The 23737-nt window shown below is 35.6% G+C and overlaps 1 protein-coding gene and 1 long non-coding RNA gene across 8 annotated transcripts in view; one reads left to right on the forward strand and one right to left on the reverse strand.

Annotated features, from left to right (window-relative positions):
• The window catches only part of LOC126820871 (amiloride-sensitive sodium channel subunit alpha), a 110180-nt gene that overhangs the window by 79848 nt on the left and 6595 nt on the right, over positions 1-23737 (reverse strand). The window lies entirely within an intron of this gene.
• On the forward strand, positions 1739-8888 carry LOC126820872 (uncharacterized). 7 transcript variants are annotated; one of them, XR_008788168.1, is made up of 5 exons: positions 3376-3560; positions 3685-3960; positions 7076-7165; positions 8451-8575; positions 8836-8888. It is a non-coding gene; the product is annotated as an uncharacterized LOC126820872 (long non-coding RNA). The 7 variants fall into 7 exon arrangements; XR_008788171.1 differs by having other exon boundaries at positions 7110-7165; XR_008788170.1 differs by lacking the exon at positions 7076-7165.

Genomic DNA, 23737 nt, shown 5'->3' on the forward strand with positions numbered 1-23737 from the left:
TGCTTACCAGCCCCTCCGCCGTGAACCCACGACAAGGAGAAACCACGTTGGAAAATCACGGACAACTTTTTCGGCCAGCACCGAGATCGAACCTAGGTACTCCTTGTTAATAAACGCCTTATTGAGATACGTGCAGTGGTGAACGTTTGATATTCTCAATGCGAGGTGAGCTTCCGTCTCTCTTAAGTCATCGTGGCATTCAATCGCAGTGTTTATACCCTGCTTTCCGTTTATGAAATCAAAAAGTCTTTAAACATGGCGAACTCATAATATTAAAGTTGTATAATCTCTTATTTTGAGACAGTTTTATTTGTTAAAATTTTCAATTTTGGTAAACTTGAGTGTAATGAATTTGTAAAATCGGTAAGTATAAGAATTGAAAGTTTGTATATTTGGGAGATACATGTAAATCACGTGCTCCTCCTATTTTGAGACTGTTTGCAAATTAAGGTCTTTAGAACTTAGCCAATATTTACCTACATATTAAAGGCGGGCATTACTATTTTAATAATTGCTATATTTTTTCTCCGGGGTACTTATATTATGAAATCATGTCTTTAAAAAATCATAAAATCCTTATATTCTTAGACACCTGGCCTATAACTTAACAATTTGTTCCACCTCGCATTATGTATAAAGAGTACAATTGAACAATACCTGTTCTAGTTTAATAGTGCAGAGCCAGAAGACGCTTAAAATTCCAGCTGTACAATCTATATGAGGTAATAAAGAGTATATACATATATATGTAAATTGAATAATTCCTCTACCCGTTCCATAATGGAGACCTAGAAGATGTTTAAAACACCACAACAGAATATATCCGAGGCAATAAATAGTATTTGATAATATATTTTACTGTCTCTACTTAGCTGATATGTTAATTAAATAATCCCTATTCATGTTTCATAATGCAGACTCAGCAGATGTTTAAATAGCATTAGTTCAGACGAAATCGTTTAATTATAAAGAAAGGAACTGTCGACTGATTAAGTTTATCACCATGATGGAAAGAAATGATTTGCTGCTGGCTGTACTCAAGTTGGAAAATAACAACGTTAAATTGAACCCCCTATATCGCTGGAGAATATTCTTTGAGCAAAATAAAACGATTTATCACTCGGTAGCACACCACTAGTGTCAGATTAACCCGATTTAAACAAAACTAAGGAATCACCCCACCGAGATAATAGCTCTTTCAGGAAATAAAATTCATTCCTGGGAATGGTACTACATCTTTATGTTGTTCGTTGAAATTGCTTCTTCAATTAAAACCGAAACAACTGAAACCTGGGAGGTCTAACGACCTGTAAATATTTCCAAGATGCCACGAGCAAAACGTATTGGACCTCAATAAAGTAAACTTTCGTTATCGCTGTTTTGTCATCAATTTGCGTAGTGTTTTTTTTTTTAATTTTGGAAAAAAAACAACATGGGTCCTTCCAGTAATAATGTGTCGGCCTGATGCTGCATGTTTTGAAAGATTGAAAGAAAGTGTTTTATATTCCCCTGAGCATAACCTCCACAATTAGAGAAACTCGGTTGATTTTGCTTTGAATTGGTGCACTGAAAAAAAACTTGTGTTGGATCTCAACACAAGTACTTGTGTGAAAATTATGTGTTGTTTTGCATTGCATTAACACAAACTTGTGTTCTTTTTAATGCATTAACACAAATCTTGTGTTTTTTCCATATAATTAACACAAGTAATGTGTACCGTCAACAGATATTTTTTTTTTTAAATTTGAACTCCATACAAAGTCTTAATCCGGGGTCCACAAGTAAGAGAAAGGTATTTTTTACTCAGACAATATAGCCAGACAGACTTGAATGCTAATTGGTGTTAAGATGTCTGTAGTTAAAATAAAGTTGGGCCCAATAAACTGGTAGATCAAAGGCCTGTTGAGCGCTCATGCCCGGTGTGATTTTAACAATTGACTCCAAATGCGTTGACAAGAAAATAAGTAAAACTGTTATTGAATGTGATTGGTTGATAAAATCAACGTACTATAGGCTACATTTTGTCTGCGATATCATCTCGGTGGAAGCGGACATTAAATGAAGTGATTTCACACAATTAATTTAACATTTAACAACGTGCTGAAATGATTTTGGAGCAGTGATATGTTTGACAAATGTAAGCTAATGGTCACATAGAATACAAGACCGCAGGTTTGTGAATATTTATATAAAAAAAATAATACCATGTATGTAATTTAGCATCGATATTGTTTCTCTGTATAATGTTAGTATTTCGTTTCCTTAAAAAAAACTCCAACAATTTAAACCGGAAGTTCATGTTTATAATATGGCGCGGTCAGGAAAAAAATTTCGGCATGTTATTATCAAATCTGTTCAATTTTTCTGAAATCATGCTTAATTAACATTAGTTGTTCGGCGCTACGATGTTGTTCAAATACTTACATTACAGAATCACATTATGATTAAAGCAGAAACGGCTCGACTTGAACCAGCAGGTAAGAATCTGTTTTGAAATTATATCTTGGGAGGTTGGATTGGCGTTGGAGACCCGATTGGCGGCCATTTTGATTCTTGTTTCATGATTTTTTTATATTATAACGATTTTGCCAAGAGTAGACATAAACGCGGGCACAGACTAGAAAAAAATCTTTTTACACTTTTGTGTTAGTTGAATTGTAATCTAATTTATGTTTAAAAAAACAACCTTAAATCTAATAAGCAGACGGAAGATATGGACGAACAACAAGAAGAAGTTATGGAGGTCCCAACAACTGAACCTAAGGAAGTAGAAGAATCGTTTACAGCCGAAACCCGATACGATGAGCCAGTTCCGGTCATGGAGTCCTCCATCTCAGACGATGCCGACGTTAGTGTCTTCTGCGACGAAGAACCCGTAGTGGTGTATACGCAGGTAGAAGCTGGTTCCTCCCGTGGCAAGTCCAAGTTGTTTGACAACCAAGGGTTTAGTTATACAATTAAGGTAGGGTGATTTATTTTACCTAGTTAACTACCTTGTATAGAAATGTATTTCAGCTACAAAATGTAAAGATAATTAACTCTAGTTAACCTAGTTAACTCTATAATAATAAATGAATTTAATATATTTTAGACAGAGAAGAAAACTACGATTTGGAGGTGTTCCAAAAGAAGCGGACCAACACGATGTCCGGCAACAGTAATCCAAGATGGTGATACATACCAACCAGGCTTAAAGAACCATCTTCACCCAGCAGAACCCGGTATACACACGGCACCAAGATAAAAGTTACAGTAGGTTTAAAAATTATATATCAATTAAATTAAAAATTTATATATGTGTGTAAATAAATAAAATATAAATAAACCAATAATATATTTGTAGTTTAATATGTTTTATCTTATCATTACAGGCAAAGCATGAAGCCAAAGGAAATGTTTTTACCAAGTCATGTTCCTCAATAGCGGAGAGAGTTTTATCCAGTGTCGGTTCTGCAGAAGAACCCATTCATAGCAGACCACCCATGGCAGCACTTGTAAGGTCGCTACAAAGAACCCGACAGACTCTGCGACCAAAAGATCCCACTGACGTGTTGTCAAGCGTAAGTATTCATGCAATTAAATACCCATGTATATAAGAATTTATTAACATGTAATTAAATGTACAATTTTATTTATTTATTAACATGTAATTAAATGTACTTTTTTATTTATTTTTTGTTTTAGCTTGACGAAGATTTCATCGATCATAGTGCACCGGGATTTTATCAAAAAAGAGTAAAAGTTGGGGAAAGGCGCCATCACATTTTTTGTACTGATAGACAGATGCAACTACTCGCACGCGCAAAAACTTGGTATATGGATGCAACTTTTCGGGTGGTGAACAAGCCATGGTCTCAGCTGTTTTCCATCCACGCCTTCATTAAGACTGGAGAGACCACCCGACAGTTACCATTGGTGTTTTGTGTAATGTCGGGTAAAAGCCAAGACGACTATTATAAGGTAAATAGCACTTACTGATTGAATTACTATTAATAGTAAAAAAGGACTATTATTTGGGACCTTGAAATTGTCACAAATGGGTCGCACTAACAGCGACATTTGTTTCAGGCATATTTGTTTCATCGGTGACACGTCTGGTGTCATGTGAATGCAACGACAACAGCCTGGTTGATTGATTTGTTGATTGGAGTTCAGATGTCTACATTAAAATCGACCACTTTCAGGTTGCCGTATTCACGGCCAGGCAAGACCGACTTGAAATTTCTAGAAATTTTTCTGGGGGAGACAGGCCCCAACAAATCCCTCGACGGTGCGTTTCACGACTTTGGCGCATGACGGTGACCTTGAAGAGACGTCGAAAACCATTTAATAGACATAGTAAAAGTCATATCTTACGAGATTATCGCTGGTCTTGTCAGAAAATGCTATTTTATATATGACCAGTTTGTGTTTGAAAAATTTAAAAAGAAATTATTTATTCTCCCACCATTAAAGCACACTAATTACGAAATATCGCTCTCAGAAACTTCATGGTTTCTTTTGCAATTTGTTTGGGGTAAGACGTTATATAAATAATATCAATCTGTCTACCACGCAAATTTAACAGATACAAATGCATGTTATTCCACAGGTAGACAGACAGGGCCTCCTTTGAAGGGACTCAGTAAAGGGAACGCGGTTGGTTTAGAGTTTGTCTGACCCCTTTGAATATTTGCGTCTCATCTCCAATGAAAACATTCATGTTGCTCTCATGCTGTTCTCAACCAGAATCAAACATATATCGTACCTGAGATTTGTTAGCATGTTCCACACAACCCAACATTTATCGGCACCGGAATTAAGGGTGTATATCTTTGTTTCTAACGCTTATTGGGAATACGCCACGGAAACTACAATAAAAACTTATTTACAAAAACATTCTAAAGAGTGAAAACTGACATATTTCAAGCTTTACTGCATTTAAAGAAATAATTTAAATCAGCCGGCTGAAACCCCGTCTCCGCTATTTGTTCAGTCATTCTTTAGGTATAGTGCCAGTTTCCACCGACAATGATATTGCAAACAAGTGTCCAATCTATAAAAGCATACATTCCTACAAAATGTTTCTTTAGTCAAGTGAAACAATAAATTCATAACTATGCGAGGGTGTGGTGAGTAAATTCGTGGTAACAAGTCTGAAAAGGCTAATGTGACATAGAACAAGGTCACATTGATGTTGACAAATACGTAAGACGATATGAACATCAACTAAAAAGATATGTAATGTGATTCAGCTGCAAGGTGATATATGCATATATGCAGCATAGATAATTAAAACTTCTATTCAAGTTAAACCAACTGTATCTATTTATTTAAGTCTTACGTCGAGCTGAATACATTTTATGATTTATTGTCATCTATTGGTGGTTAACAGTGTGTAACTAAAAACTAAAATTGGATCTTATTATTGCCAATGATATAATGTACATGTAATAGCAAGTGTATATATATTTTTTGTTCAGTCTGTACACAGTAACATATCTGAGAAACATATTATTATCATTTCTGCCCAAGGCTCCCTGTGCCTTATAGTTAGCAGTGATACAAGGCAATTACCAATTTTCCATGTTCTTGGCCTGAAAAAATAAAATAATAAAAGTCAAGTTTTTATTATTATGCAAGTGGAAAAATACAATTATTCATAGTATGATTTGAATAAATACAACTGATTTGAAGTTGGAATTATTATTTGTCTAAGATGACTGGGTATTTACAAATTGAAATAGCTACTCTTCATCAAGAAAATACATGAATATTTTTCCCAATTCACCTGGATTTTATTGTAGGTCTTTGTACGTGAAATAGCTTTATTTAACGTCCGCTACCACCGAAGTGATATTGCAGAAAATTAACAAATTCGGATTCCCTGTTAAAGGAAATTGACTGCACTATCGCTGGATTGTATTATATAGGTCATGTCAGTTTTTTTCAAAATGGCGCCCAGAACACAAAACAAACATTGCAATTCAAGGCGGACTGGTGTCGAGGCTGTATACTAAGAATGATTTTTTGAATATTTAATCACACAGAAACACAAGTATGCACATGCAGTTATGATATAATATTAAATTAGCTTACCTCAAATACCTCGAAATATACTGTTTGGTCAGTTTGTCCGCCCGCCATATTTCTATTAGTCACACATCCTTCGGCCAATTAAAATGGACGTATATTTTGTTTTAACCGAAACGAAAAATTTGCGTTATAAATAGTAAACGAGCTTGATTGACCGACCACTGCTAATGTTTTTTCCTGAAACGGTATAACTGCAATCAACACACGGCCGCCATTCTCGATGATTGACAACTCACTTTTTTTCTCATCCACCAAAGAACCGTTAGGTTTCTTTGAACATACTGTAATAACATTGGGATTATCAGTTAATCAGCTTTAATTATCCCGCTTTGTTCGTTGCCATTTCTTATATTTTCCACAAAAAAACTTTGCCTTGTACGCACTAATTTATCAATTGGTATTGCCATCTACGACAAGCATGTCAACGTGCAGCTCACGGATTATCGTTAACAATTTCTAGGGGCTTGTTAAAAAAGATTGCATGTCGTGTAAATATTTATTTTGTTTTTTGTGTAGGTCATTTTCAAATAAATTCATCAGCATATTATTCGTTTTAAATAAATATAAAACTTTTATGAGAAACGATGATTATCAAAGAACCGTAAGTGCAACTAATGTTTTATCGTTTGGTTGAGCCTTTTACTAACCACGTGTTTCATGTTATTAAATATTTTCTTTCGTGTTTTGAATTGGCCTATTTCTAATAAATTATCCCGAGTCCCAAACGTCGTTAACACGAGTCCCAAACGACGTATACCAAAGTCCCAAACGTCGTATACCCGAGTCCCAAATGTCGTGGTCATATTTTTTTGAGTCCCAAATGACGCGAGTCCCAAATGACGTGAGTCCCAAATGACATGTAATCCGTTGTTCAACCTCTGTGAGTCTGTGTAATATTTAATATTAGGCCCCATTTTTGCCTGATTCAGTCACAGTTAATAAATAATGGAACTAGAATCAGCCTGTGGAAGTTTCTCTATAGTTTTATTATTTTTTCCAGTCAATGATGATATGTGACTCTTTCCACCTTCCAGCAATAATTATTGAGAATTTACCAAGGACTCCATTGGCATTGAATCGAAGAAAAACAGTTAAAAATTTCAATTAATTTTTATATTTTCTATTATTTTTTTTACCAATGTCCTACAATGATTAGTGTATGTGAACATACAATCCAAAATAAAGTATTTATATGGCACTTACATGCAACAGAGAGAGAGAGAGAGAAATGACATAAACAAGGCCTTACATGTACTTGTATTTGAAGAATCAAGTAGTCCATGTTGTGCCTATATGCATACCGGTAATCAACTACGACGAGGATTAGCCTACTTCCGTTTCCACCCTTTCCCTGCACACTGTCTCATTCTACATGTATTAAAAATTGGTATGTTACTGTAATATTAATTATGCACGAACCTACATGTAGAGTTGTTGCAAGATGGGTCCTTATATCTACTTAGCCTACAGACGCTAGGTCGTTTCGGGAAAAAGGACAGGTAAGGTTATATTTAATATGAATAATTCGCTTACGGGTATGGGTATTTAGCAAAAGGAGGAAACAAAAGGACCCAGAGATTAGAGAAGGTATGCTTCAATTTAATATGAATAATTCGCTTGGCGTAGGGGTACATGTATTTAGAAAACGGAGGAAACCGAATGACCCAGCGAAAAAACTCAAGAGATTGGACAGGCGACTCTACTCCTTGAAATTGAAACCATGTCACTTAACACAATGACAGACCCTGTGATTTCATGCGCATGCATTACCTACTAGACCATTCCCCCCAGCCCCACCCCATATCGAATAAAAGTATGACTTATTTCAAATATGATATTTACATATAAAGAAAGTAGAGAGACTTCAATCTTACTAGAAAAATACTAGATTACCTGAAATGAAATGGGGTTTAAAGACAACGTCCTACTGGTCAGCTCCGACTGGTCTAATGCATTGTGCTAAGTGAAAATGTTTGTCTGGGCAGCGACACTATGGCCTACTCTCATACCGAATTCAAACTGCCAAGAGAACTTTTATGTGTACGCCAATGTGTACATTGGATCTCAGGGAAAACCACTCTGCAAAATCAAGATGAGCTTTCTCGGTCAACCCCAAGAGATAACCTGTGGCCTCCATGCTAGTGTGCCAGCACCTAATTTACTCAGTCACCATGGCCGTCTTCTAATTACTGCGACAGTTAAACCATGTGACAAACAAGGATTATTAAGATAGACTTTTATGGCTTAGGTAGTTCCTTGGGATTAAAACTTTTGATACATATAGATACATTAGTTTCAATTTCATATCACACAGTTTGTATATATGCTAAGGTAGCTTTAATCGTAAATTACATATCATGTATTTATTTTTTCAGTTTCAATATTGGATGTATATGCAAATCACCCAGAAAAAGATCATGTAATAACAAAAGAAATTATAAAAGAAAAAAATGGAAGAAGAAATGGCTGGAAAAAATGATGATAGAGCAGCTTTTTCTTGGTGGGTAACTATTCAATTCTAATAGAAAAGATTGTTATGCTATTTTGAAATCTAAAATTCAGTTTAGTATAGTAAAACTGTACACGTCATGTATGAGCAGAGACAGAATCTTAGCTATATGTAGATATCACTGTCTCATCTGTGGCAAAGCAAACCAACACATGAAACAAAACAAATGTAATTAAATTAACATTTTTTTAATTAATCAAAACTGTCTAGTCAATTTAAGCCAACTAATACATTGCCATTTTTTTTTTCAGTTACCCACCTCGGAAGATCAAGTTGGAAAGGGCTATTGATATTGTGGAGACGTCAGACAAAGACTATGTAAGTACCATGCATATTTGCTTTTTAAATCAGGAACTGGTTCTATACACTTGGTGGGGGGGGGGTTGGATGGACGTTAAACCCCATTTCTCTCTCTCTCTCCTAAATATTGAGATTTTTGTTTACTTTTAAACTGCATATATTCAAGGTATCAGGAGCTTTTTATGGCTCCCGTACAATTTTATAAACATAAAGGACTGTACCTTTTGAATATTAAGCCATCAAATTATTTTATAATTTTGAAAATGAAATGAAATGGGGTTTAACATCCTACTGTTTTGCTCATAAATTGGGCTAATGAAGACGGGCATACGCCATACAGTGTGCTATGAAGGGAATTTTGCCCGGGCAGCAGCGCTACAGCCTACTCTTATATCGAATTCCAATTGCCAAGGAATCTTTTACGTGCACGCCAATGTGTACACGGGACCTCGGTTTTTCGTCCCATCCGAACGACTAGACAGCTGTCCTTGTCAGGTCCTCCGTCCTGTATCACTGACAAGGGGAAAACACGCAAAATGTAAGTAACATATATATTTGTATTTTTAATCAGGAAGTACTTCTATACACTTGCTTGGTAATCTAGTTATTCTTCTTGGGGCAATGCCTAGGACTATGCTGTTTCAAGTACTTGGCATGCTTGATTTTTGCCAATCACATCCATTGATTTCCTTCAAGTTGCGATAGGCCCTACATGTATGTGTATTTTTACAGTAAATAGCAGTAAAATAATGATGGACAGTATTTTACTTTCAAATAGATTTCAATAGATTTTAAAGGATAATATCCAATTTGTTGTCAATGGAAATAAAATAAGAATGGGTCCAAAAATAATTAGACATTGCCAAGTAAATAGGTGCTGCCATGATGTAGTAGGGAATCTGGATTTGCAGACAATACATGTATGAAAGGGTGAATAGTTGACCTATTATGAGACTTCAGTCCCAAATATCAAGACTTTTTTCTGACTTCTAACTCATTTGATTTGAGCATAATAATCTGCCTGGGTCTGTAACTGGACAAGACACAATAAGAGTTACGCAAAGTTGAAACCAAATAGAGACTCAGGTCTCGATGTGGCAAAATAAATTGTTTATTTAAACGTTGTGAACCATAGAAAGTATTCTTATTGCCTACTTTTTATTTTTTAGGCTGGAACACCATTGAAAGAGTATTTGCTGTATGATAACAACAAGAAAACCCAAGCATCAATTTATTTTATACTTGTGGGAAAGAATGCATTTGACCCAATTTTTAAATATTTATTTTTTGTTTTTAATGTTAAATTTTCTTCTAAAACACAATTAGATTTTAATTCTCTTCAGAAATGTATGTATAATATAGCAAGTAAAGTGACATATATATCACTTAGAATTTGGTCAGAAATCATAAAGTATTTAATAGGCATTACTAGAAACCAAATGTAGATCAAATACACCCAGAATTACAAAAAACCTTGACCTACATAAAGGTGACTTTCCCTTGCTTATGAAATGAAATACAGTTTAGTATCCTACTTTTCTGTGTTCTTAGAGTGATTCTGCCATACACCCTAATCTTATATCAAATATTTCAACTGTCAAGGGTTCTTTAACGGGAACCCGGGGGGGGGGGGGGCAATGATTAACACGCACACATTTGATCAGGAAGTCTGTCATTGAGTCAAATAATTCAATTGTCAAGGGTTCTTCTAAGTGAACGCAGTGGGGATGGTTTCGATTCCGGGAATGGGGGAGGGGGTGGTGGATGGCCGAATGGTAAGTACGTGCGTGCGGTATCATACGGCCTGTCATTGAGTCAACTGGCGTGGTTTCGAATCCCCGGTTGTACGTGACAAGGAGTAGGGTCGCCTGTCCAATCTTGTGGGTTTTCTCCGGGACCTCCGGTTTCCTCCCACTGCTAAAGACCCCTATGCGCAACGAATTATTGAAATAAAATTAAACCATATGTTAATCCCGAAATGACCTAGTTTGTGTCAAGTGGACGTTAAACCCCATCTCTCTCTCTCTCTCTCTTTCGATTCCGGGCTTGTACCCAATTATCCCTTGCCATATCCAACACTACTGACAAGTGGGAACTATGCCGGAAAATCCAGTTGAAATTTCTCGGCCAACACCTTATACTCACTGAACCACTGTGGCTTATGACTTGTGATTGTATATAAATTTTTTGTACATATGATATTTTTTTATTTCAATCCTGTAATCTTGATGTTTTGCTTCTTTTATTTACAAAATATTCATTTTGTTTGGGGTTTTTTTAATGAGGAAAAGGTTTTACATCATATTATTACTCCTGCAAAATAGTGCATTTTTCATTTGTTAGTTTTCTGTGTATATTAGTTATTTCTATATGTCTCACAAATCACTTGTAGTGTGATTTTGTAGCACTTTTCAGTTTTTGAAATTGTTTCAATTTAGTGCATAATTAATCTTAGTGCTTGGTTTGGATGTTATTAAATTTAGATATTATTTGAATTATATATTTTGGAGTATGGGGTAGGGATACTGTGTACATATCTTTATATACTATTCAAAAAAAGTAGGGGATATTTGATTTTTAAGTGTTATTAAAGTCACCTAATGAAACTGACCAAGAAACAAATGACAAAATGAAATGAAGTTCACATTCATCGATTTATTCCAAATGATCGTTAGACTAAGTAAGGTACAGACTGACCATTATAAGGGTAAAATGATACCCGGGGTCAAACAGCAAAGTTACCACAGCATCACAACCAAGTCAGTAACGGGTAAATCCTCCTCTGTTTGCCAAACAAGCATTGATCCGACGTGGCATACTCCTAATGAGACGTCTAAGGTCATTTTGGTCCAGATTGTCCCATTCCTGTTGCAACGCAGCAGCAAGTTCTTGGACATTGGCAGGACGTTGTTGACATTGACGTAACCTCTGTCCAAGCATGTCCCAGACATGCTCGATGGGGGAGAGGTCGGGACTCAGTGCTGGCCAAGGTAATGTGGTGATGTTCTGTTGTTGGAGGTAACCTGTAACGATCCTGGCCCTGTGACATCTTGCGTTGTCATCCTGGAAGATGAAACGGCGGCCATGACGTCGTGCGAACGACACAACATGGACTGCCAAGATGTTGTCCCGGTAGTACTGGCCTGTAACACGCCCTGCAACAACATGTAAAGCCGTTCTTCCAGCAACAGTGATGCCTCCCCACACCATAACAGAACCACCCCCAAATCGATCATGTCTGATGACGTTAACGTCTTGGAAGCGCTCGTTTCGACGACGCCACACCCTCCTACGTCTGTCCAAAAAATCAACAGTGAACCTTGACTCATCTGAAAACATCACATTGCTCCAGCGTCGATTATCCCAGTGTTGACGATCCCTACACCAACGACGTCTTGCCTGAATGTGATGATCTCTCAAACAAGGGATCACGCGAGGACGTCGGGCGCGAAGGTGACCCCTATGCAGTCGATTCCGAATCGTCTGGCCACTCACTCTCACACCAGTGTTTGTTTGAAGACGAGCGCTGATCTGATTTGCTGTGATGACACGATTTCTCAAGGCCAAGGTACGGATAAATCGATCCTGGGCTTGAGTTGTCGCCCTTGGTCGACCTGAGCGTGGTCTGTCCTGTACAGATTGTGTATCACGGTATCTGGACCATAGCCTGCTTATGACAGACTGAGAAACATTCATCGTCCGCGCCACAACCGCCTGTGTTGTGCCGATCTGTAGCATGCCAAGGGCACGTAACCTTTCATTTTGGGTAAGCCGACGCATATCAAAATTTGTTTTCTGGTCACTAAAACAATTAAACTGATGTTTCCACCCTGGAATTCAATGCCACAATGACTGTAACATTCAAAGTCAGAGTCGTGCAAATCTTGGGTTGGACCCCCATGATGATCCCAAGCATCACCTGCATTCCATGCGGTAGCTATTGGTGCGTTTGGGCGTCACATGTAACTGGAAATGTTTCTTCTGTTAGGTTCTATAGTGACTTTTTTCGTAGTCATTTGCATATTTTAGTATTATGCCCCCAAAATCAAATATCCCCTACTTTTTTTGAATAGTATATTCTCAGTTCTTGTTTTGGGGTAAAGAACAATTTATATAGCTATTTTATATTTTGTGATAGGTAAAGTGTGTGGGGTTAAGAACAATTTAAATAGCTATGTTATATTTTGTGATGGGTAAAGTGGGGTGTGTGTGTGTGTGTGGGGGGGGGGGTCATTATATATAACACAATATAATTAGTATTAGAATTCTCTGTTTTTCTGTTAACATTTCAAATATCTATTTAGTTTTGATGTATTAATTTACTTTTTCCTATGATTTTATGAATAAATAATAATCTTACAAAAACAAAAAAAAATTTTGTTTCCTTCTTTGATCAAACTTTACAGGTCTAACAGAGCAAAGAGATGGGTCCTGCATAAAAAGGTTGCTATACTGTATATAAATTTGGGAAAAACACAAGTTTCAGAAATTTCAACACAAGTTTCAAAAATTTCAACACAAGTTTCAAAAATTTCAACACAAGTTTCAAAAATTTCAACACAAGTTTCAAAAATTTCAACACAAGTTTCAAAAATTTCAACACAAGTTTTGTGTAGATTTTCACACAAGTTTCAACACAAGTTTGTGTTGTTTGATAAATTTTAACACAAGTTTTGTGTTGTTTCAACATTTAACACAAGTTTTGTGTTGTTTCAACACAAGTTTGTGTTGTTAAATAGAGACACCTTACTTGTGTTGAAAACAACACAAGTTTGTGTTGTTTCAACACAAGTTTTTTTACAGTGTGTGTTTGCATACAAATGAATCAGATGCCTTCAGTGCGACGCACCCTGGACTTCATCATGTCCTAAGACAGATTTAGACCTATTTCATATGGTCAACTTCAAGTTTAGTCAAAGGTCACGAGATGTAAACAGGGCTAGCGCTAATCCCAACCCTAAGATCTAGCCCCACCCAAAGACAGGTAGAAGTATCTCCCTCTTGATGATATTTTGTCATGGATTGGCTGAGTTGCATTTTGTTTTACATTTAATTTTGAATACGAACGCATAAGTTCAACGTGAGAACATGTATTACTAGTTCGATAAAGGCCACGTGGTAGAACCGAAATTAAGGATTTCCCATCGGGCAAATAATCATTGCTCCTATTGTAAACTGATAATAAAATAAATATTGTAGTTTATGCCGGTTGCGTGTTTCAAACTGTAGTCTTTAAAAGTAACGAAAGACATGATGACATCATTTCATTTCATTTCGTTAAAAGCGTGGTCATGTGTGAACGCCCTGACTGCAGGAAAATGGTCTCAATAATAAAGTTAGAAAGAAGTTCGATTGAAATTATTTACTCAGTAATCAAATAATAAAGTCTGGTCTATAAATGATTTATATGTAAGTGACCTTCGAGAAATATTGTCGGACATTACAACGGTGTTCAATGCAAATGGATATGGGAACAAAGCTGGCCTCGTAGTTACCAATGTCCCAAAGGTAGCACGCACGTGGAAAGATTGTAGGTCTGTTCTTAAATATTTAATCCTTATTCTAGTCTAAGATCATGTTTGTCAGATCTAGTGTCTAGGTAATCGAGGTTCTTTTCGTCCCGTTTATCCTGTTCGTCACTTCATTAATGTCATTACGTTCTGGGTTTGTGAAGGAAGTGCACATTTGTCGACAAATCACATCGGTAGGGTCTAAATATTAAGGCCAACTGCAGAAGGTCACGAGATGTAAACAAGGCTAGCGCTAAACCTAGAGATAAACCTAACCGACCATATGTTCGACAATCACGTACCCTAACCTTATTCATATCTCACGACCTTGACAAAATCCACAGTTGGCCTTAATATTTAGACCTGACCAATCACAGCCTGTGCATTAGGCCACATCAATTTGATTTTCTGTTCTTCATGAACACCTTTTACAAATTTCGTCTTATTTCAAAAAACAAAAACTAATTTAAAAACCAAAAGTATTTGTTTGAACTGTTTAAAAGCTTTCAATCCCAAATTTTTTTCAGTCTTGAAATTTTAAGCATGTGGCTTTTTATTCTATTAAGATCCCCCAAAAAAGAGAACATAAAATTTGTTTGGCCTTACTGATTAAAAGAAATGTCTTTAGGTGGAGATGAAGAGGGATATAAAACAGAACAAAATGTGGAACGAATTGTTTGTATAAATTTGTAAATACTTTGCATTTAAAGTTTGGGGATAGATTTATTTTCGTCACAGATCCTTGCAGTAAGTCGGGGCTTACAGTCCTTAAAAGCCGTATGGCTCAATAACTTTGAAATAGACTAAAATGTGCCTAAAATGTACATAAAGTGATTTATATTCAATTCTTAAATTTTTTATTGTAATTTTAATGCTTGAACAGTACAAATGCCTGCTTAGGCATTCTACACGTTTTTTATTAGTATTTTGTCGTTTATGAATCAGCTATTACTAAATACTTCTGCATTGTCTTGTAGGATATGTTTATCTTTGTTCATTACAAATAACGCCCGAAACCATAGAAATACACGACACGTGTCCTGATTTTAAAATGTTCGTTATGTCTTAAATATTGGGTATTAGGATCTAATATTTTACAGAACGATAACAACATCAATTTTGAATAAAATTGACCAATATTGAATTTCGTGATTTTAATTTCGACTTTTATCGAAAATATTGATTTAGGGGTTTAGCTCCTTTAATTCTATAACATGTCAAGGTCTATAGGAATAAATTATCTCGGGGCTGTTTTTAAATTGAATTTGGCTTCAAAGCAAATGCAATCATAGATGAAAAATAATTATATAACTAGAACTGCGATGCAGTAATGACGGGTTTCACCGGTGCCACGTTACCCTAAACATATGTCACTTCCGGTACCAATGAAACCATTAAACAGGTTTCCACCTCATCATTGCACACATCAAATAAAATGGACGCCGAATCAACCAAATCCAGCAATATCAATTCATTTTATATATTTGTTAAAATATGTCAGAAATGGCATAAGGCATCACATGGTGAAAATTTTATGTAAATCGAATAATAATTGCCACTTTTATAGACCAAAAACCTTAAAAAGTGACTTGTAGAAAACCGTCAATTCCTCTGCAACCATACAAGTTAGAAACCATTTTCTGGAATCTGTATGATCGTATGGGTTTATTCTATTTGTTGATTGGAATCAAATATCATAATTTTAAAAACATAACAACTCAGACTCATTTGAATAAAATATCTGTTTTGAAAGCTAAAAATACAGTTTTTGCCAAAATGACGTTACTTCCGGTGATAATGAAAATCTTAAATTACTTGTATGAAATCGTAAATGGCATTAGGTATCACATAGTGAAAATTTCATGAAAATCGAATAATAATTGACACTTTTATGGACAAAAAACCTTGAAAAGTGACCTGTTGAAAATTACCTATTTCTCTACAACTGAACAAGTTAGAAACTATTTTGTGATACCTATATGATCGTATGGGTTCATTCTATTAGTTGATTAGAATCAAATATCAAAATATTAAACAAACAACAAATACGACTCATTTCAATAAATTATTTGTTTCTAAGGCTATAAATACAGTTTTTACCCAAATTTCGTCATTTCCGGTGACATGGAAAATGTTAAATTGAGTTGAACTAGTCACAATTGACATTATGCATCAAATGGTGTCACTTTTATGAAAATCCAATAATAATTGACTCTTTTACAGACACAATAGCGTAAAGAGTGACTCATGCAAAATTGACCATTTCTCGGCAACTGCTCATATTACAAACTAATTTTGAGATAGATTCTCTTCGTATGGATTAATGCTACAAGTTTATGAAAGTTGCGAAGAAATATTTTAAAATATGAAAAGCCTGAATGGGTTGTAAATAGCTCATTTTTTCACCTTTTTTCACCTTTAAATCAAAATGACCCGAAAACGAAATCGAAATTAAAAAAACTGAGCCCGATGTTTTCTGCGCCTTTATATTTGCTTTCAAAAAGTGGTACCGAACTGTCAAAATTGTAGTTTTTGCTAAATTTACGTCACTTCCGTTGCCGAAAGGTAACTTTACCGGTAACAAAAAAAATGACATTTTGGATTACGGAGCATATGAACTTTGTTTTATACAAATCGAGCAATAAATAATTAATCCAGGACTGAAAAACTGAATTAGCCGATGGGGGTCAAGGAAATTTACGATGACAAATAATGGTGCCATTTTTGGTCAAATCAGATGACTCTTTAACCCTGGGTAAAATACCACATTAAAATATTCATGAATAAAAAAGTTTTTTGTAAAAATTTAAATTTTCAAAATTTGGCGCCTAATATCTCCGACGATTCGTGGAAAATCAAAAATCTAAAGAACCGTGGCTATGTGCCTTGTCTCTGGCTATGTCAAAATGTATCCAATGTTAAAATCCGACGATTATTGTTAATATTACGGCAATATTTCAAAAATCGACAAATTCGACGATTTCGGACATTTCGCATTGTCGCAGAACGTTCGAAATAGCTTTAATCTCTAAGTCACACCCACTTTTCCATTAAAACCGAAGACATCGAATCAATCCGACAAGTAGTTTCTGAGATACAATCAAATTGGAAAAAAAAAAAAATAATAATAATAAGAATAATAATAAGAATAATTTTAACAAAAACAATAGTGTTTCACACAAGCTACGCAGTGTGAAACCCTAATTACGAAGTGAATTGTAAATGCCAAATTGCTAATGGATTTTTATTTAGGGGTCCATTAAAGTTACTTTCCCACTAAAGTATTTATCGGGTGGTTATTTCCAATAAAAGAATGGCAGTTTTGTTATATACATGTATGGAAAGTAGAAACATCCAATCTTACAAGAAAAATACTGGATTCTCTGAAAAACATGCATACAGGACAAAAATGTAACGGTTTCCCTAACCGTCAACTCGACGATTATGGATATCTGCTCGAGTGACGTCAAAGTTTGCACGCGAAGATTGTCTGATCCCTCAGCGTTAGGGAGCGCTTGATGTATATGTTCATAAATTTGATGGTGAGCTTAAACGTACACCAGTTTCTGAGATAAAAACCACGGAAAAAGACGTGGGCAGTGGATAATCCGAGAATTTAATTCGATATTTATGATAAATGGACAGTGAGATTAAAGACAACATCGTCTTGTATATATGGAATGAGTTCTCATTCGGCTTCGCAGTACAGAATCTTTAACCAGAATTTGGAGGGATGGAAAAAATAACCATAATCTCCACTAAGCATAGTTTAATAAGAATAATGAATATCTATATTGGGCGCATTCTATCTAAACAGTGTGCTCATCGCACAGGTTTGTTTTGTTCTTCAGCTTATAATGCATAACACTCGTACAAAGTCTTAAACAGCCGCCCATATCTATGTAAAACTTTCCCCGAGAGATTATTCCTTTAATTTGTTTTATGCATCCGTGTCAGTTTACCCAATTCAACATTTTATTTCAATTTAAATAAAGGTTTAAAGCATTAGTATGGTGTAGGGACCCTTTGGGATCATAATTTATCATTAATACCACCTGGTGCGACAATATATTTGAATTCATTGTTACTGTTCGGATCAGTTTAAAAAAAGCTAAATTATTTTATTCATAAGATTTCTATTTGTGTGTCCACTGAGATTAAAATATTTTGTTTTGCTATGTTTAAAAGCTTAATTTTGAAAAATAACATTTCTGATATAGGGAGCAAGTTAATAAGTAAACTATATTTCTACTTTTGGCATTACCAGGGCTCACACTGGCTTTCATTTTTTTCCCGCTAAAATGGATGATAATTATTCTATTAAAAAATTTTCTTATTCTGATTTTTTTTTCGCCGACTGGAATATTTTATCTGCCAAAATGTGTGAAAAAAGGACAACATCCAACAAATCCTTGCCAGTTAAATCAATGTCATTTAAATTTAAGATGAGCCCAAAAGAAAGAGAGAGAAAGAAATGGCGTTTGACACAAACTAGGCCATTTCGGGACTAACATATGGTCTCATTTTTTATTTCACGCTTGCGCGTGTTGGGGTCTTTAGCAGTGGGAGGAAACTGGAGGACCAGGAGAAAACCCGCGAGGTTGGACAGGCGACCCTACTCCTTGTCACGTACAACCGAGGATTCGGAACCACGCCAGTTGACTCAATGATGCTTCGTATTATTTACCCAAAAAAATAAAATTGTTGCTTTGATAGACGAACTTTGTTGGTCAAGCGTAATCAGGTGAGCCAATGCTTATTTGTAATACGATATTAAATAAATATAATTGGTTATTTTTTGTGAAAGTAATAATGCTACTTTAATAGTTGAGTGGTCGCGAGGTAAGCCCTACCGCCTCCGCCCCCCCCCCCCCACACACACACTCCAACGTAATGGCGATGGTGATCCAATAATTCATTCACTTATATCAACATGCCAATCAATCAACTAATGTAGTGACATCTCTACAATATTTTCTAATTCAAGATTTATTAATAATTATCTTCTAGTGTGTCACATTTAGGGAAACCATTATATGTTTGTTTGAACGGTATGTTTTAAGGGAGCAAAACCTCTAACTCAATATTATTCATAAATTTCGAAATCATCAAAACGAATTAATTGACCTGTGTCAATCAATATTGATGTTGTTGTCTTAGGGTGAAAATATGGGATTCTAATATCCAATATCTAAGACACCGCGTGCATTTTAAAATGTGCTTTTTTAGTCTCATTTTCATCTATTTTAAGTTTCTAAAGAATATAGTTACACACCCTTTAAAGGTTAACTTAGCCTTCTTTTAATGGTGAGTACAATGAAGAATCTAACTAATAACGAATATTTTCTATTACACTTGTTGATTAATTTACAGTAATAATAATATGACATTTATTTTACACATCGGCTGCCAGGGATGAATGAATTAAATGAGGTTTAACGTCCAACTTTTCCAGTCCTTCACGTTTAAGGGGAGCTTTCGCTTCTGCTTCTCTCGACACACGTCGGCTTTCCTTCGAAGGAGTCATTAAAGACTCGCGCAAATTAGCTAAATCGCTCTCCTAAATATTGAGATTAATAAACTACTTTCAGTTTTTGTTTACTTTTAAACTGCATATATTCAAGGCATCAGGAGCTTTTTATGGCTCCCGCACAATTTTATAAACATGAAGGACTGCTTTTCTGTGCCAACTGAGCTATTGAAGATAGTCGGAAAGACGAAGGAATTTTGCATAGTGACAGACTATGACAATTGCTAAACTTGATTTCTCAAAAAAAAATCAAAATTTACCAAACATATCATAACCCTAAGTTTAAGTCTAAACGTTAAACTAAGTTATTTTCAAAAAATAACCCTAACACTCACCCCGATGAGGGGGTAGAAGGAATTGTCATTTCAACAAATCATAACGTGCATTCTTAGAGATGTACCTAATATGAAGCCATTGAATAGTGAACTGAAATGAAAGGAAAGGAAATGAGGTTTAACCTCCTACTTTTCTTAACCATTGATTGGTAATTTTTCGAATTGATTATTTGTTTATACATATTTTATGCGTCTTTATGCTATACTTCCATATCACAACAAATATCTTATTGATGCTCTGTCTCATTAAAACAAGTCGTTGACTGCAGCCCAATCTGGTTAAAACACAGATCCTATTTCGTTTCTATTTTTAAAGTTCAAAATGTCGTTTTACTTGTCATTACTACACTAGGATCTGGAAGAGTTGTTATCATTGATGTGTTCTGTATGGTGTGAGTGGTTAGCCAATAAAACGGTATGTTACAGCGAGCTTTAGGCGTATTTTGCACGGAACTGTGGGTAATCCACTAGAAACATCAATGCTGATTGAGTAATCAAATGGCTGACGTCATAGGGTCAGAAGTCGCTTATGTGACCGCTGACGCGACCTACCGCTACAACTTGTCAGATCTTTGTGTAGTGTAGGCCACCGAAAGTATAATGACGTCTCTTAATATGACGTGAAGTCGAAATAACTTTAGTTCTACGTTTAAATGCAACAAATATGAAAACGGGCATAAAATTAGTCACGTGTCTTAACTTCATTACATTGCCAAAATATAATTCCGTGTAGAAAACTAATATTTGACTTTGATGCCAAATAGAACGGAATTGACATTATTTAAGGAGACAAGTCGCTAACTAAATATCAGCCACAGTCTTCAACATTGCAAACATAACTTATTGGTCAATTTAAGTCAGCAATGATGTTGTTATCTTACCGTGAAAGGGTGGGCTTCTGATATCCAATATATCAGACGAAATGAAAATTTTAAAATTGGCACACGAATCGCGAGCCAGAATGCTTTTGAGCGCCATTTTTAATGAAGCGAGTCGATGAACGAGGCTAAACATACCACACAGGAAAATACTACCGGTGTTGACTGGAATAACCAAACACCAAAGGCTGTCATTCTATTGGGATTCTTCGCGTATTTCGCCGAACATAACTAATTAGAAATTACAGTAAAATCAGACCCGATTGAATGTAAATCAGTTTTTGTACATTCATAATGCATTATTATATGCGTTGCAACCCATTTTTGCCCATTTCTAAGTGCCGAAGAATAGCGATTTAGCTCCTTCAAAATAGGGTTACCTTTGATTTAGTAAAACGGCCAGAATGATTTACTCAATATTACCCAATACCACCCAATACTAATTAAATACTACGAAATACCACCCAATACAATTTAAATACTACTAGATACCACCCAATACTAATAAAATACTACCCGATACCACCCAATATTATTTAAATACTACCCAATTCCACCCAATACTAATAACATACTACCCGATACCACCCAATATTATTTAAATACTACCCAATTCCACCCAATACTATTTAAATACTACTCGATACCACCCAATACTAATTAAAAACCACCCAATTCCACCCAATACTATTTAAATACTACTCGATACCACCCAATACTAATTAAAAACCACCCGATACCACCCAATACTAATTAAATACTACTCGATACAACCCAATACTAATTAAAAACTACCCGATACCACCCAATACTAATTAAATACTACTCGATATCACCCAATACTAATTAAAAACTATCCGATACCACCCAATACTAATTAAATATTACCCAATACTAACGAATACCTATTACCTCATTATCCATCAAAGACCTGTGTTTAATTTACTCAAATATTGTTTGTATCTTGAAAAAAAAAACCAATAGTTTTCAAAGGAATAATTAATCAAAAGCATATTAATATCTTCAAATTAATTAGTTAGCGGTTGAAAGAGTCATACATGTACTTCTAGAAGGTCATGAATACGTGATGGTATATTATTGTTACTTTTGAAAGTATTAATACATTATTTTTTTACTGCGTTTAGAAGTATTCAATTTGTCAGTTATGAGATTTTGAAATTGAAATGAAATGAGATGGGGGTTTAATGTCCTACTGTTCTGTTCCGACTGGAATAAGGAAGACGGTCAATACGCCATACAGTGTACTAAAGGAAAATTGTGTCCCGACAGCGTCACCACGGCCTACTCTTATATCGAATTCTCAGCTGCCAAGTATTCTTTTACGTACGTACACGGGACCTCAATTTTTCGTACCATCCGAAGGACTATACGTTCAGCAGCACTGACAAGCGGGGAAAATCACGATGAACATTCTCGGCCAAATTCGGTTATGAGGTTGAGAAGACATTTAGACAAGTTTCAATATATTCCAGTGGTTTTGTTTCTGTAATGGACCTGTATATTCATGTGTATCGATTATGTAAATAGAACAATGCATTCATTTACTAATTGAATTATCAACCATAACTCTAGAGAATAGAAACAACACGACAAATAGTCTTTCTTTCTTAGGTTTTCTATAATTCTGTTTACACAATCAAAACGCTTCCTTTTAAAATTGCATGAAGTTTTAAAACCATATCGAATATATTTTAATTTTTAAAATATTTTCAGTCGGTACTTTATTTAGGTTAGTCTACAAAACAGAAATATATCTCATGTCTTTCAATACGAAATAAATAAATAAAACAGGTGTTAGTCCCGAAATTGCCTAGTTTGTGTCACGCAGACGTTAAACCACGCCTCTCTTTCCTAGGATGTGGCCCAGTAAAGGTTTATATCTCAATCCTTATAAACAATTCAATCATATACAACAAGATCCTTGAATGAAGCATTGGTGAACTAGTCTGGATGAGTTGTCAACATTTGAGCGTATCTAGTTCATTGGCTAGATTATTCGTTTTATTTCTTATATATATTATCATGTACGAGATCTACTCATTTCTGTCAGAGAGTGTAATAAGGGAGGTAAATAGCCTATTGTAGAATGTTTAACAAATTTGTTGACTGACGGGCCCGTAGCTAGCGGGGGCCAAGGGGGGCAGCTGCCCCCACCTTTGAAAAAAATCGGTGCCCCAATGAAGGCGCCCTTTAATAGGACGCAATGCGAAGCCAACGACCATAAAACCGAGTGACATTGGTTGGGCACCAAAGACGAGATTGGCGGGGCTCCCAACCAATGTCACTTGGTTTTATGGGTGCCTCGCCAAACATGTCGTTATATATGAGGCGCCCCGCAAATAGTGAGGCTCCTCATGTTGAATCACACGATTAACACCACAACGTAATTGATGGGGCGCCCAAAATGGCGTGATCTGTGGAGTACCTTATCGCGAAGGGGCGCCTATAATGACATGATTGGTGGGACGCCTTATAATAACAATATATGATTGTCGAGTCGCACATATTGCAGCGTGAGATTGGTTGGGTGCCTCCGACTAGATCAATGGGGTCCCCAAAACGGTACGATTGGTGGGGTG

Source organism: Patella vulgata, chromosome 5, assembly GCF_932274485.2.
Source record: "Patella vulgata chromosome 5, xgPatVulg1.2, whole genome shotgun sequence".
Classification (NCBI taxonomy): domain Eukaryota; kingdom Metazoa; phylum Mollusca; class Gastropoda; family Patellidae; genus Patella; species Patella vulgata.